This window comes from Oncorhynchus gorbuscha, linkage group LG07 (assembly GCF_021184085.1).
Source record: "Oncorhynchus gorbuscha isolate QuinsamMale2020 ecotype Even-year linkage group LG07, OgorEven_v1.0, whole genome shotgun sequence".
NCBI classification, from domain to species: domain Eukaryota; kingdom Metazoa; phylum Chordata; class Actinopteri; order Salmoniformes; family Salmonidae; genus Oncorhynchus; species Oncorhynchus gorbuscha.
Window position 1 is genome coordinate 78180429 of NC_060179.1, and position 13662 is coordinate 78194090.

Sequence of the window (13662 nt, forward strand, 5' to 3'; positions counted from 1 at the left end):
CCCACACTTAGCTCCTACAGTGTGGAGACTTCTCTTCCTTTGACTGGAACGACCATGGATCCGACACAGGCTGGAGCTCATCAAAGGACATTACCGAGACAGCTATCAAAGGACATTACCGAGACAGCTATCAAAGGACATTACCGAGACAGCTATCAAAGGACATTACAGAGACAGCTATCAAAGGACATTACTGAGACAGATAAAGGACATTACTGAGACAGATAAAGGACATTACTGAGACAGCTGTCAAAGGACATTACTGAGACAGATAATGGACATTACCGAGACAGATAAAGGACATTACTGAGACAGATAAAGGATATGACCGAGACAGATAAAGGACATTACTGAGACAGCTGTCAAAGGACATTACTGAGACAGATAATGGACATTACCGAGACAGATAAAGAACATTACCGAGACAGATAAAGGACATTACCGAGACAGATAAAGGATATGACCGAGACAGATAAAGGACATTACAGAGACAGATAAAGGACATTACAGAGACAGATAAAGGACATTACCGAGACAGATAAAGGACATTACCGAGACAGATAAAGGACATTACCGAGACAGATAAAGGATATGACCGAGACAGATAAAGGATATGACCGAGACAGATTTTTCACTTCAATTGTTAAAATGATTTAGGATTTTTGTTTATATAAAGTATATACTGTAATGTAACTCTAAGTATGGAATTAAAGATGACATTTTCAAGTTGAATATACCTATAGTAATCACTCAGATTGTACAACAGCGTTTGGCCAGACTACAACATTTACACAAACGCTGTGTGGTGTCTAGTCTATATAAATTCTGCTGTTTATTGGAAGAAGAAAAAAATGAACTAGACAATTCATTCATCATTTTAATTTCCAGATGCAACAGTAGATCAAGTCATTAAATTTAAATAAATCATTTCCTGATCTGTCTCATAACATGAAATACTGACCTGCATAGATTTGATAATAGACTACAAAGAGAGAATACTTGTGAGCTTAAACTGATTACAATGACAGTTTCATATTTCAATCCAGTCAGAATAAATAAACAATTAGATGAGATAAACCTTCTGTTTTTAGTAGACTGTGGCTGACAGCGTTAGACCAGGCATTGTTTGTGGACAAGTCCTTGCACCTAAACCGAATCATCTGTTGAGACGGAATGGGATGCATAGGATAACGAGCAGCAGTAGCTACAATGTTTAGCTTTTTCTCACTGATCATTTGGACGTGTCGGGATTGGATGAAGGCAGTGCTTAAATGTCAGTGCTTTGGCTGAGAGTTTCCTTTTGCAAAAGGGTGGAGACTTCGCAGACCCAAACTCTCAATTTGAAACACATTGACCCAGAACTAAATCACACAGCTGACCAAATTATGCAAGATTTTAGTTCTGGGTTAACCAATATTAAACTCACCAAAATATTCTAGAGCAGCAAGATATTAAGTGCAGGGGTACATACTTCAAACAGAGCACATTTAGACCCTATTGCCAGAGGTTTACATAAAGGTGACTCCTCAGCGTCATCAGGCTTGACAGAGAGACAGTAGGAGAGAGAGGAGAGACAAGAAGAGTAGGACCAGGGATGAGTGGGCCAGAGTTGCCCCACTGCCAGGAGTCACGACAGCGGTAGTTGCGCTGACAGTTGTGCCGTTGGCAGTGTTGGTGTCATTGACTGGGGTTCTGGCTGTGACAGGTAAAGGGAGTGGGCCCACAGTGGTCTGAATGAAGCTCTGGAAGCGAGCGGTTTTGGTGAAGACCTGGATGCTGGAGGAGCGAGGACTCCGGCTCCATCGTGTTTTGCTGGAGCTGGTCTTGTTGCTGCTGTCGACAGTCAACACAGCAGCTTGGTACCATGCATCACCCTGCTTACACATCAGAGGACCACCTCCTTCACCCTGTGGGGAGAGAGAAGAATGAACACACGGGGGGCTGTCATGTCAGGCAGGCAGACAGACTGGTTGCCAACCAAGCTCCTTAACTGGAAGATCATGATGAAACTTGGGACTGTCCTCACTAGGTGGATTTAAATGTCCTACTATCAGACAGGCTCTGCTGACGCCAATTCTGGAGATGCCAAAGTCAAATAGATCACATCCCAACAGTTGCAGAGATATCCTCAATAACTAAACAGACATAATGCAACCATCCTTGCTGTACACCAGTTGACACTTCTGAGTCGACATTTGAAACCCATTATTGCTTTTTTTGTCGGACCAATCGGTACCTGTCGAAGGTCCAAGGCAGCCGTGCAGATGTTATCAGAGGAGCCAGAGCTCTCACAATCTACCACAGAGGTCTGGGACTGCTGCAAGTTCTGTTCGGCTGAGGAATGAGACAGAATAGAGAAATAGAGGAAGAAAATCACAAGTTGACCAAAACAGAAAGAACACATTTATTTTATCAGGTAATCTGACAATTAATCTTAATGGTTGTACAGTCGTCTCAAATAAAACTGTGAAGGACCTCGGCGTTACTCTGGACCCTGATCTCTCTTTTGAAGAACATATCAAGACCATTTCGAGGACAGCTTTTTTCCATCTACGTAACATTGCAAAAATCAGAAACTTTCTGTCCAAAAATGATGCAGAAAAATTAATCCATGCTTTTGTCACTTCTAGGTTAGACTACTGCAATGCTCTATTTTCCGGCTACCCGGATAAAGCACTAAATAAACTTCAGTTAGTGCTAAATACGGCTGCTAGAATCCTGACTAGAACCAAAAAATTTGATCATATTACTCCAGTGCTAGCCTCTCTACACTGGCTTCCTGTCAAAGCAAGGGCTGATTTCAAGGTTTTACTGCTAACCTACAAAGCATTACATGGGCTTGCTCCTACCTACCTCTCTGATTTGGTCCTGCCGTACATACCTATACATACGCTACGGTCACAAGACGCAGGCCTCCTAATTGTCCCTAGAATTTCTAAGCAAACAGCTGGAGGCAGGGCTTTCTCCTATAGAGCTCCATTTTTATGGAACGGTCTGCCTACCCATGTCAGAGACGCAAACTCGGTCTCAACCTTTAAGTCTTTACTGAAGACTCATCTCTTCAGTGGGTCATATGATTGAGTGTAGTCTGGCCCAGGAGTGGGAAGGTGAACGGAAAGGCTCTGGAGCAACGAACCGCCCTTGCTGTCTCTGCCTGGCCGGTTCCCCTTTTTCCACTGGGATTCTCTGCCTCTAACCCTGTTACGGGGCTGAGTCACTGGCTTGCTGGGGCTCTCTCGTGCCGTCCCTGGGGGGTGCGTCACCTGGGTGGGTTGATTCACTGTTGTGGTCGGCCTGTCTGGGTTTCCCCCCTTGGGTTGTACCGTGTCGGAGATCTTTGTGGGCTATACTCGGCCTTGTCTCAGGATGGTAAGTTGGTGGTTGAAGATTTCCCTCTAGTGGTGGGGGGCTGTGCTTTGGCAAAGTGGGTGGGGTTATATCCTTCCTGTTTGGCCCTGTCCGGGGTGTCCTCGGATGGGGCCACAGTGTCTCCTGACCCCTCCTGTCTCAGCCTCCAGTATTTATGCTGCAGTAGTTTATGTGTCGGGGGCTAGGGTCAGTTTGTTTATCTGGAGTACTTCTCCTGTCCTATTCGGTGTCCTGTGTAAATCTAAGTGTGCGTTCTCTAATTCTCTCCTTCTCTCTTTCTTTCTCTCTCTCTCGGAGGACCTGAGCCCTAGAACCATGCCCCAGGACTACCTGACATGATGACTCCTTGCTGTCCCCAGTCCACCTGGCCATGCTGCTGCTCCAGTTTCAACTGGCCTGGGCCCTAGGACCATGTCCCAGGACTACCTGACATGAGGACTCCTTGCTGTCCCCAGTCCACCTGGCCATGCTCCTGCTCCAGTTTCAACTGTTCTGCCTTACTATTATTCAACCATGCTGGTCATTTATGAACATTTGAACATCTTGGCCACGTTCTGTTATAATCTCCACCCGGCACAGCCAGAAGAGGACTGGCCACCCCACATATGCTCTCTCTAATTCTCTCTTTCTTTCTCTCTCTCGGAGGACCTGAGCCCTAGGACCGTGCCCCAGGACTACCTGACATGATGGCTCCTTGCTGTCCCCAGTCCACCTGACTGTGCTGCTGCTCCAGTTTCAACTGTTCTGCCTTATTATTATTTGACCATGCTGGTCATTTATGAACATTTGAACATCTTGGTCATGTTCTGTTATAATCTCTACCCGGCACAGCCAGAAGAGGACTGGCCACCCCACATAGCCCGGTTCCTCTCTAGGTTTCTTCCTAGGTTTTGGCCTTTCTAGGGAGTTTTTCCTAGCCACCGTGCTTTTACACCTGCATTGTTTGCTGTTTGGGGTTTTAGGCTGGGTTTCTGTACAGCACTTTGAGATATCAGCTGATGTACGAAGGGCTATATAAATAAATTTGATTTGATTTGATTTGAAAACACATTCTCATATACAGCAATGCCCTGTGGAATAGTTACAGGGGAGAGGGGATGAATGAGCCAATTGGAAGCTGGGGATGATTAGGTGGCCATGATGGTCAGATTGGGAATTTAGTCAGGACACCAGGATTAACACCCCTACTCTTACGATAAGTACCATTGGATCTTTAATGACTATAGAGACTTTAACGTCCCATCCAAGAGACAACACTCTACACAGGGCAATGTCCCCAATCACTGCCCTGGGGCATTGGGGATATTCTTTTTTTGACCAGAGGAAAGAGTGCCTCCTACTGGCCCTCCAACACCACTTCCAGCAGCATCTGGTCTCCCATCCAGGGAACAACCAGGACCAACCCTGCTTAGTTTAGGAGGCAGTGTTAGTCTGTTCCAGTATTACACACTGACTCACCTCCACCCTGGTCCTTGTCCCAGCCAGCCACCCAGCACTGAGTCCCAATGCTGAAGGTGTTGCTTCCCTGGTCCACACAGATAGGCTGGATGTAGTTAGATAACTTGGGTTGGCTGGCCAGTCGGAGGATGGCCACGTTGTTCGCCGTCAAGTTGCTCATGGTGATGTTGATGACTTTAAGGGTTACCTCGTTGGGGTTGGAGCCGTTCTGCTTCAGACGACCCATGATCACGGTCCACTGAGAGGCGTCGGACTGACTGGGACGTGGGAATAGTGAAGTTGGGGAACTTTATAGCTTGGCATTGCAAATACCTTCTATGTAATAGGTCCTTGGTTCAACTTGAGCACCAAGGGATGGAGATCTGACCATATGCATCTGACCAACTCACCCGTTTACATACAAGTGGAGTGTGTTACCTGGAGAAGCACCCAGCATCGCTCATGACATAGTCCTCTGCCACCATTGTTCCCCCGCAGACGTGTGTTCCGTTTGTCTGTAGACTGGCTATCCAGGGCCAGGATCCCCCGAGGCCAAGCCCCATCAGGAAGGGAGTTCAAAGAGGCACTGCCACACACCACGGCTGCAGAAACAGGGAGCAGAAGCACTACAGAAGTCAGGGCTGACTTTTGGCTGAGTGTAGATTGAAAGAGAGGGATAAACACTAAAGTTTGGATGTGGTCAAATGCAGATTTACAGATACGTTGGCTAAAGCTACAACAGGAGTAACAGATGGGTTGGCTAAAGCTACAACAGGAGTAACAGATGGGTTGGCTAAAGCTACAACAGGAGTAACAGATGGGTGTGGCTAAAGCTACAACAGGAGTAACAGATGGGTGTGGCTAAAGCTACAACAGGAGTAACAGATGGGTGTGGCTAAAGCTACAACAGGAGTAACAGATGGGTTGGCTAAAGCTACAACAGGAGTAACAGATGGGTTGGCTAAAGCTACAACAGGAGTAACAGATGGGTGTGGCTAAAGCTACAACAGGAGTAACAGATGGGTGTGGCTAAAGCTACAACAGGAGTAACAGATGGGTGTGGCTAAAGCTACAACAGGAGTAACAGATGGGTGTGGCTAAAGCTACAACAGGAGTAACAGATGGGTGTGGCTAAAGCTACAACAGGAGTAACAGATGGGTGTGGCTCCAGGAGGGGCAGCAATTTTCACAGAAGGAAGTAAATCCACTTACGTTCAGGAGTGGTTTTAGGGGCAATTGTAGTGGTGGTTTTAGGAGTAGTTGTGGTTATGGTGCTAGTGGTGGTCGTATGGGCAGTTGAGGTCATAGTTGTGGTGGTAGGGGAAACTGTGGTGGTAATGGATGGAGCAGTTGTGGTGGTCGTAGAGGCAGCTTTGGTCACAAGGGTAGTTTTGGTTGTAGTTGTGGCCCCAGGGACAGCTTTGGTGGTAGTGGTTGTCGTAGGGGCAGCTGTGGTGGTAGTGGTTGTAGGGGCAGCTTTGGTGGTAGTGGTCGTAGGGGCAGCTGTGGTGGTAGTGGTTGTAGGGACAGCTTTGGTGGTAGTGGTGGTTGTAGGGGCAGCTGTGGTGGTAGTGGTGGTCGTAGGGGCAGCTGTGGTGGTAGTGGTTGTAGGGGCAGTTGTGGTGGTAGTGGTGGTCGTAGGGGCAGCTGTGGTGGTAGTGGTTGTAGGGGCGGCTGTGGTGGTAGTGGTTGTAGGGGCAGCTGTGGTGGTAGTGGTTGTAGGGGCAGTTGTGGTGGTAGTGGTTGTAGGGGCAGCTGTGGTGGTAGTGGTTGTAGGGGCAGTTGTGGTGGTAGTGGTGGTCGTAGGGGCAGTTGTGGTGGTGGCTGGGGCTGGAAGACCATTACAGGAGACACTGAGGTCAGAATCAGTCCCACTGGAGGAGAAGGTGACGTATCCTGGCTGGTCACTGGTGATCTGGGTGTTGATCCAGGTCTGGTACTGAGACACTCTTGCGTACACTCCTGGGAAATTTGCCTGGGCACACCCGTTGCCGAAACTCACAACCCCAGACTGGATCCAGCGAATACCCTGTTTGCTCACCATTGGACCTCCCGAGTCCCCCTATCCATCGACAGATTTACAGACACCGAGATTAGATTTTCTTATGAAACATAATGGGTCAGTTTTTCAGTCACCAATTTCAAAAAGTTTTGGACTAAAAAGTACTTTTAATGGATAATCTGTATTGAAAGTGCTTTCCAATTTAGGACCAGGCTAGGTATAATCTGGGTCTGAGAAACCAGACACAGATTACGAATGTGTCATTAGCCCACATTGTAATAAACAAAGAAGATAACCAAGAGATTTTACCTGACAGGAATCCTTTCCTCCTGCTGATAGACCAGCACAGATCATGTTGTCGGTGATGGAACCAACTCCATAGTTACAGTTACACTGCCTGTTCCCCACTACTGGCACATCCACCTCCTGTAGGGTCTGTGGTGAGGGCAGGGACACTGAGGAGCAACAAAACAGGTATTCCTCAACATACATAATACCTATCAGAATTCTGATCCATCATCAGCAGTACTTAAAGCAAGCTACAACACTCACCTCCACTGCTGATTCTGCCCCAGCCGGTGACCCAGCTAGTAGCCCCATCATGGAAGGAGCTGCCTGGTGCAGCTAGGCAGACTGGCCGAATGAAGTTTGTAAAAGTCACAGCGGAGGAGAGCTTCAGCAGACACATGTCGTTGTCACTGGTACTTCTGGTGTAGTTGGGGTGGAGGATGATCTGAGTGACTGTCCGTGTCACCTCGTTGGGGTTGGAGCCCTGCTGGCTCAGACGACCCATGTAGACCAACAAATTTGATGTACTGATACTGAGAGAATAAATATATAAAAAGGTAACAGTATTGTTTTTTAAAGAGTGGAACAGTTTAGTCTCGATTCGGTTTGACATTCGGGTTAAATGTGTCCCACAATCCTGCAAATCCTCACCTGGAAAAGCAGTGAGCAGCAGTCAGCACCCACTCTTTGTTGATGAGGGATCCCCCACAAAAATGGCTGCCTGAACTGTGAAGACTGGCCTGCCATGGCCAACTCCCTGCAGGAGCATCCTGACCCCCCACGATCCTAGTGTTAAGAGGAGGGGTTCCGCACACTAACAGCGATAGAGAATGATGGGTTATTTGGAAAGTTCGTGTCGAAGAGGTCACATTGGTGTGACAGTGCATGATAAAAGGTTTAAATGTTAAGATTTAGAGAATATCTGTAAGTGGTGAAAAGGACTTACCACTCAGCTGTGAATGAGAGCCTGAAATACAAGACAGAAAGAAAAGGAAATCCCTTAATCCTTCCCTTACTCTCTGTATCCAAACCCTGGCATTTTCACTGGGTACACTTGGTTCTATCTAGAACCTAAAAGGATTTCTTAGCCTGTCCCCACACCAGAACTCTTTGAAGAACCCTTTTGGATTCCAGGTAGAACCCTTCCACAGACAGTTCTATATGGTACCCAAGAGGGTTCTCTCTGGAACCTAAAAGGGTTCTTCAGAGGGTCTGCCATGGGGACAGCCAAAGAACCCTTTTGGAACAATTGTTTTCTAAGAGTGTACATACAGTCCCATACTGATCAGAGTGAACATACTGTCCCATACTGATCAGAGTATACATACTGTCCCATACTGATCAGAGTGAACATACTGTCCCATACTGATCAGAGTGTACATACTGTCCCATACTGATCAGAGTGAACATACTGTCCCATACTGATCAGAGTGTACATACTGTCCCATACTGATCAGAGTGAACATACTGTCCCATACTGATCAGAGTGAACATACTGTCCCATACTGATCAGAGTGTACATACTGTCCCATACTGATCAGAGTGTACATACTGTCCCATACTGATCAGAGTGTACATACTGTCCCATACTGATCAGAGTGAACATACTGTCCCATACTGATCAGAGTATACATACTGTCCCATGCTGATCAGAGTGTACATACTGTCCCGTACTGATCAGAGTGTACATACTGTCCCATACTGATCAGAGTGTACATACTGTCCCATACTGATCAGAGTGTACATACTGTCCCATACTGATCAGAGTGAACATACTGTCCCATACTGATCAGAGTGAACATACTGTCCCATACTGATCAGAGTGTACATACTGTCCCATACTGATCAGAGTGAACATACTGTCCCATACTGATCAGAGTGAACATACTGTCCCATACTGATCAGAGTGAACATACTGTCCCATACTGATCAGAGTGAACATACTGTCCCATACTGATCAGAGTATACATACTGTCCCATACTGATCAGAGTGAACATACTGTCCCATACTGATCAGAGTGAACATACTGTCCCATACTGATCAGAGTGTACATACTGTCCCATACTGATCAGAGTGAACATACTGTCCCAGAAGCACCTCGGATTAGACAAAGAGCTTCTGGATATCAGGACAGTGATCACTCACCTCGTATTAGACTAAGAGCTTCTGGATATCAGGACAGCGATCACTCACCTCAGATTAGACAAAGAGCTTCTGGATATCAGGACAGTGATCACTCACCTCGTATTAGACAAAGAGCTTCTGGATATCAGGACAGTGATCACTCACCTCGGATTAGACAAGGGTTTTTTCTTCAACAACTTGGACACACAGTATGTACTTCAGGCACCCGACAAGGCCAAAATCCCTGTCATAGCCTAACTAACCGGTGCCCCCGCACATTGTATTGTGTCCTGCCATCCCACCCGCCAACCCCTCTTTTACGCTGCTGCTACTCTCTGTTTATTATCTACGCATAGTCACTTTAACTATGCCTACATATACATATTACCTCAATTAGCCAGACTAACCGGTGCCCCCGCACATTGACTCTGTAGCTGTACCCCCTGTATATGGCCTCGCTACTGTTATTTTCACTGTCAATTTATTTCTTTACTTATCTATCGTTTATCAAATACCATTTTTTTAACTTAAAAATTACACAGTTGGTCAGGACTCGTAAGTATGCATTTCATGTTGTACTCAACCTGTTGTATTCGGCACATGTGACATATAAACTTTGATTTGAAGCAAGGATATGCATATTCTTGATACCGTTTGAAAGGAAACAGTTTGAAGTTTGTGTGTGAAATAAATCTAGGATAATATAACACAATAGATCTGGTTAAAGATAATACAAAGAAAAAAACATGCATCTTTGAAATGCAAGAGAAAGGCCACAATGTATTATTGCAGTTTAGGCTCAATTTCGATTTTGGCCACTAGATGGCAGCAGTGTATGTGCAACGTTTTAGACTGATCTAATGAACCATTGTATTCCTGTTCAAAATGTTGTATCAAGTCTGCCCAAATGTGCCTAATTAGTTTAATGATACATTTTCAAGTACATAACTGTGCACTCTTCTCAAACAATAGCATGGTATTCTTTCACTGTGATAGCTACTGTAAATTCGACAGTGCAGTTAGATTAACAAGAATGTAAGTTTTCTTCCCATATCAGACATGTCTATGTTCTGGGAAATGTTCTTGTTACTTACAACGTCATGCTAATCACATTAGTGCACGTTAGCTCAACCGTCCCGTGGGGGGCACACCAATCCCATAGAGGTTTGCTTACCGTATGCTTCCCAGCCAAAACAGTTTGCGCATATATTATGACGTTTTTGTTTTGGTGTTTGGCATTCTTTTTTCGGCACACCAAAAAATGATTGAGGCAAGTCGAAGTTCGGTAGTTGAAGTCTACGCCCTTTTTGTCGGTGACTGGTAAAACGTACTCCTCCTAGTAGGAGTGGAAACCTGAACCCACTGGGCACAGATGTCAGATCAATGTCTAGTTTGGATTTACTTTGGTTGAACTGTCAACTAACGTGAATACAACGTGAAATCAACAAAAACATCACCATGTCATTGGACTAAGGTTCGAAGTTGGGTGAAAAAAAATATGAAATTCCCTTAATGTTGCTTACTTTTTTACATTGATCAACATCACTTTGGCAGTTTGAGCTGAAATGACATGAAAACAATGTTGATTCAACCAGTTTTTGCCCAGTGGGAAGTGTTTGCTGTCATTGAATGATAAATGACTAGTTGTCATGCACATTTTTCCACTTGAGAAATACTGCACCAAACATCTTAGCTAGATGCTGAATTACTTGACAAAGATCTCCTCGGCTCCAATTTACTCAACTCTTTTGAAAACACATAGGCCTACCTGTAAACTAGAATCTAGATGTATCAGTGCTTGTCACCTTTCTTCTTTCCTCAATGTCATCAATTAGTATTTCTGCTTCACTCGATACTTTTGAAAACGCATAGGCCTACCTGTAAACTAGAATCTAGATGTGGGACTTGTTACCTTTCTTCTTTCCTCAATGTCATCAATTAGTATTTCTGCTTCACTCGATACTTTTGAAAACGCATAGGCCTACCTGTAAACTAGAATCTAGATGTGGGACTTGTTACCTTTCTTCTTTCCTCAATGTCATCAATTAGTATTTCTGCTTCACTCGATACTTTTGAAAACGCATAGGCCTACCTGTAAACTAGAATCTAGATGTGGGACTTGTTACCTTTCTTCTTTCCTCAATGTCATCAATTAGTATTTCTGCTTCACTCGATACTTTTGAAAACGCATAGGCCTACCTGTAAACTAGAATCTAGATGTGGGACTTGTTACCTTTCTTCTTTCCTCAATGTCATCAATTAGTATTTCTGCTTCACTCGATACTTTTGAAAACGCATAGGCCTACCTGTAAACTAGAATCTAGATGTGGGACTTGTTACCTTTCTTCTTTCCTCAATGTCATCAATTAGTATTTCTGCTTCACTCGATACTTTTGAAAACGCATAGGCCTACCTGTAAACTAGAATCTAGATGTGGGACTTGTTACCTTTCTTCTTTCCTCAATGTCATCAATTAGTATTTCTGCTTCACTCGATACTTTTGAAAACGCATAGGCCTACCTGTAAACTAGAATCTAGATGTGGGACTTGTTACCTTTCTTCTTTCCTCAATGTCATCAATTAGTATTTCTGCTTCACTCGATACTTTTGAAAACGCATAGGCCTACCTGTAAACTAGAATCTAGATGTGGGACTTGTTACCTTTCTTCTTTCCTCAATGTCATCAATTAGTATTTCTGCTTCACTCGATACTTTTGAAAACGCATAGGCCTACCTGTAAACTAGAATCTAGATGTGGGACTTGTTACCTTTCTTCTTTCCTCAATGTCATCAATTAGTATTTCTGCTTCACTCGATACTTTTGAAAACGCATAGGCCTACCTGTAAACTAGAATCTAGATGTGGGACTTGTTACCTTTCTTCTTTCCTCAATGTCATCAATTAGTATTTCTGCTTCACTCAATACTTTTGAAAACACATACCTGTCCGCATGCAAACGTGGCTAATTAACTAGAAGAACTTGAAAGTTGAGCCTGCTAGGTATGCTTTCCTGTCACCAACTACTTACAGGACAACGGAAACATATCTTCCTACCCAGTAACTCTTATATTTCTCAGAAATCGCTCCAACATTTCCTGGTTGCAAAAATTCTTGTAGTTCACCTTATTTCAGTTTATTTGACAAAACAAGCAGACAATGTGTGGAGAATCATTGTACCATCTAAACTGCTGTGAATAGCTTTTCCATAACCATAACCCAAACTATAATATTTTCAGCGGTTTGATGTTGGTGTATAAACCCGAAAGTAAAAGACTCCAAAACGCTTCTTAGACCTACTTTCAAAGAGAATGAGATATATATAACTCAGATTTCTATGTGAATTTGTTCGGGGTCGCCCAAGAAGTGACATATTGCAGTTTTAAATCGATTTGAGTTCAGTTAATTCATTCAGTCCAAATTTCTTTTTTTATACAAGTTGAAATGAACTTAGTGGCGAACTTCTTTAAACCAGGTGAGTATAAATGGAGAACGATACATTGAGAATTGTATTTACTTACCGTTTGACAGGAATGTCACCATTATGGTCACCACGCAAAGAGTGCTGAGGAAGGCCATGCTTTCTTGTTGGTACCCTGGAGTCAATCTTCCTTCCTAAGCATCCCTCTCTTCTGTTGTCTTTTCTCAGCTCCTCCCTTCCACACACCACATTACCTGCTAGTTACACACGTGATAAGTCTCTTACATACCTTTCCTTAAACAAAATCCCCACTTCCTTCTAAGCATGCATAACTAATGCTGTAATCTAATCCTAGCTCTTTGGTTTCCATTACAGAGTTAGAATGTTGGCACTATTTTTATCACATCATTGACAACTTAGAATCATTTTACTTCTGTGATTTAGTTGTAATTTTACAACTTTATCTTATAAATGTTACGTGTAGATGTTAACAGTGCTATCTTTCATTGCCCGACAACAAAGCAGTGCATGAAATTGTGAAGGAGAGAGCGAGTTCCTGTGTCTGGAATTCTTTATGATCATGAGACTAAAATCAACACACCAAATACTTACTGTGAGTTTCCCATGTCTAGGAGCACTGACTAAGTGTTCCATGTCTAGGAGCACTGACTAAGTTTTCCATGTCTAGGAGCACTGACTAAGTTTTCCATGTCTAGGAGCACTGACTAAGTTTTGCCACCGAGGCACAAGACAAGAACCTACACTAAACCCTAATCCTAACCCTTACCTTAGAACCCCCTAAAGTCGACGTCTGGGCCTCCATGATAATCTAATAAACACCTGTTAGTTTAAACTAGACAGATCTGGATGTTCGTATTGGATGAGTCTCATTCCGCCGATGCCTCACTTCCTCATCTGCTGTGGAAGGTGACAGAGCGAGAGCGGTGGTTGTCAGACCATGAGACATCCTGAAAATTGGTCTTCTCACAAAATCGCCTGTAGCGTCGGAACGGTTTGATCTGT

The 13662-nt window shown here is 44.2% G+C and overlaps 1 pseudogene; it reads right to left on the reverse strand.

Annotated features, from left to right (window-relative positions):
- Positions 1-864: 864 nt before the first annotated feature.
- On the reverse strand, positions 865-12849 carry LOC124040405 (annotated as a pseudogene).
- Between the last annotated feature and the right edge of the window lie 813 nt (positions 12850-13662).